Source organism: Phalaenopsis equestris, unplaced genomic scaffold, assembly GCF_001263595.1.
Source record: "Phalaenopsis equestris unplaced genomic scaffold, ASM126359v1 Scaffold212035, whole genome shotgun sequence".
In the NCBI taxonomy this organism is placed as follows: Eukaryota; Viridiplantae; Streptophyta; class Magnoliopsida; order Asparagales; family Orchidaceae; genus Phalaenopsis; species Phalaenopsis equestris.
Genome location: NW_018230994.1, coordinates 1 through 475, shown reverse-complemented (window position 1 = coordinate 475; position 475 = coordinate 1).

The window sequence follows — 475 nt, the reverse complement described above, 5'->3', positions numbered from 1 at the left end:
ACCTCAAATTGGCATCCAATTTTTGTTGAAAATCCTTTATAAGGTCATTTTTGACCAAGCACAACAATGAATTTGAGCTTAGCCCAAAGCTAGCTCAAGTTTGACCCAAATTTGACCCTTAAGGGTTTAATTTAGGTCTAAACCCAAACCCATCAAAATCCATACAAATTAACCATCAAATCAACTTCAAAACAACTTTCATCCTTCATTAAAATTGTTCATCATGATGTTTTACATCCAATACAATAATTAATTTGGACTTAGCCCAATGCTAGCCCAAGTTTGACCCAAGTTTAGCCCTACATGCTTAACTTAAGTCTAAATCCAAACCCATTAAAACCCATTCAAATTGATCACCAAATCAACTTCAAAACAACTTTATTTCTTCATGAAAATTGTTCATTATGATGTTTTGCACCAACAAAAACATTCAATTTGAGCTTAGCCAATGGATAGCCCAAGTTTGACCCAAACT